We start from the raw sequence: 2,910 nt of genomic DNA, 5'->3' as shown, positions 1-2,910 counted from the left end.
CATCCATGTTGATCACTTTTAGCATATGCCAGTTGTAAGAAGCAAAATTGTAGAAGCTATGGTTTTCTGCTGCACTAGAAGTAGGTGATATGGGTGCCACATGCAGGGCTGCCACAAGGGGATGGTTACTTTAGCTATCTTTGCTAGCAACCTCCCTATCTATATCAGTAGGAGCAGCAGCATTTGAATAGGCCTCATTACATTTGTTATGCTTATAGAGAATTATGGACTTAATTCTAGGGAGAAATTTAATAACTACTAGTAGATTATAATACTCTATAAGTCAGAACTTTTTTAGGCACTTGAGTAAAACAAAAAGGCAATGTAAGTCTCAGTTAACCCAGCAAAAGTCAAGAAAGAAAATAAAACAGTCAAAAATGAAATGAATAAGAAAAAGAACAAAACATTAGCCTTAAGATCAAATGTATTACTCACCTCTAGAAATGGTTTTAATTCCTTTTGATTTTTCTCATGAATAGTATCTGGGTTTGTATGACAGAGCCAAACCATCTTTGAACTATTTATGACAAGATGACATCAGAGAATCAAAATCACAGAGATGGGAAAATGCATATTAGAAATATATATATATGAAAAGAATATAAGATTAAAAGTTTTTTTTTTTTAATTTTAGAGGTAGAAGTGAAAGAGAGGAAGGATGATCTTATTCACTGGCTAACCCCACTATATGTTGGCAATAGCCACAGGTAGACAAGGGTTGGAACCAAGAGACAATCCAGGTCTCCTAGATGAGTAACAGGAATAAAATTACTTGAGCCATCGCTGCTGCCTCCCAGGGTCTGCATTGGTGGGAAGTTGGAGTCAGGTGTTAGAGCGAGAATTGAAACTAGGTGTTAGACATGGATGTCCTGAACTGGGCCACTCCACTTTAAAACATTCAATACCAGACAAACTAATAAGGAAATAGAGGCTTTAGCAATGAATTTGACAGTTATAAAGATGTTTGCCATATATACCAGTATACCTCAAAAATTATGAAAAAGTAGAATCTAAAGGTAAGTCTATGTTAGTGCAAAAATTTCCTTCTCAGTTAAAATCATTGCTTTAGTTACTTCAGAACCTTGTCTCTTGGCTTCCCTCTTCCATCTGACTACTGCTTATTTTTTCTTTGGTTTCTTTATCTTCAGGTGTCATTTATGGTATTTGGTGCTCATTTTCTCTTTTGGATAAAAAGTATCTGCTGATGATTTCCAAATTTCAGTGCAGAGTCCCAATTCCTTTTCAGATAAATATCCATGTATATTGAAGTACCTACTCCCATTTGCCAACTTGAAAGACTTACAGGGACTCCAAAACATTTCCAATGGGCATCATCATCTTCTGTTTTCCACTTTCACTTCCTCTATGGCTTCTGAACCTGCTCATTTTGCAGTGACTCCTATAGGTTACAAGTACCCCATGCAACCAGGTTTAAAAGGGGAAGACTGATTGCCCTCCTTTGTCTAGCTCTCAATCCATCATCCAGACTCACTTATTCCTCTTCCTAAATGCTTTTCATACACATGAGCTTTACTTTGTATCTAGACATTAAATTGGCAAGTTATAACTCTCCTCTCTAAAATACTGAGTGTTTGTATTTTTACTTTCTCTAATAAATTCATTCCTTTGAACTTTCCCTTTCTCTCTCTTTCTTTCTTTCTCTTTCACTCTTTTCCTCTCTCTTTCTTTCTAATTTCTTTCTTTCTAAGATTCATTTATTTATTTGAAATGCAGAGTTGGGGGGGGGAGGGAGTGAAGGAGGGAGAGAGAGAGAGAGATCTTCCACCTTCTGGTTCATTCCCCAGATGGCTTCAACGGCCAAGGCTGGGCCAGGCAGAAACCAAGAGCTGGGAGCTTCATTCAGGTCTTTCATGTGGGTGGCAGTGGCCAAGCACTTGGGCCATCCTCTATGCTTTCCCAGGCACACCAGCAGGGAGCTAGATTGGAAGTGGAACAGCCAGGATGTGAAACAGCATCTATGATGCCGGCATTGCAGGCTGCAGCTTAACCCTCTACATCACATGCCGGCCTCCTCACTCTCTTTCTAGTTCCACTTTTCTTGCCCTCTCTTCCCATCCTCCTTCCCTCCCCTCTCCTTCTTGTTTTTCTACAATTTTAAATATTTTTGTTAAATTGAGACTTTTTTGTTGATCATGGAAATGATTTAACAATAGTCATATAAAGCATCATTTTGAAATATATACTTTTAAAATTAATTAGTAGAACTTAATTGAGGAAAGTGATAGTAAAACTGAAAAGGACAAAATTTCTAAAATTATTTCATCCATTTTCGGTTGTTAACAACACTTGAAGAGTATTTGAACAATATTCCTAGATATACACAATAGCATTGCTGCTTGCTAGTAAATACACCAAGACAAAAACTATAATTCTGAGTTAATTTCTGATGCATTCATGGCTTTTTTCTTGTTCCTGGAATATAGAACAAATACTTTTGTTTACTCTTCTTTATGTCATCTGAAACATATTTCCTGCCAAGTCTCAGTGGATGCATTATGCCTTTAGTAAAAACAAATAGAATGTGTACAGAGGCAAAGCGCAAACTGGGGTAGAAGTTTACTTGTGAATTTGTGATTCTGAGGCACCTAAGAATATTTAGATTTAAATTAGAGCAAATTGTCAGTCACAGGACTTTAATTCCAAAAATAGATTTTGGGTTTTGCTATTTTTTGTGTATTGTTCACGTCCAAATATGACTTGTTAGTGTCCTTCTGAAATTCTGGTTATCCCAGGCAAATGTCACCTCTCCTTTTCTCCCAGAGTAGTATTATAGTTAACCTGTGTTGTTAAATTTGTTAGTTCTTTTTCATTGTTTGTTTATGCATTCACTATTTTATGAATTTCATAAGGCTTTCTGTTTTAATTTGAAAAAGATTTATTTATTTGAAA

The sequence above is a fragment of the Oryctolagus cuniculus genome, chromosome 9 (assembly GCF_051225735.1).
Source record: "Oryctolagus cuniculus isolate XC-2025 breed Fujian yellow rabbit chromosome 9, ASM5122573v1, whole genome shotgun sequence".
In the NCBI taxonomy this organism is placed as follows: Eukaryota; Metazoa; Chordata; class Mammalia; order Lagomorpha; family Leporidae; genus Oryctolagus; species Oryctolagus cuniculus.
Note: the sequence above shows the minus strand (reverse complement) of the source record.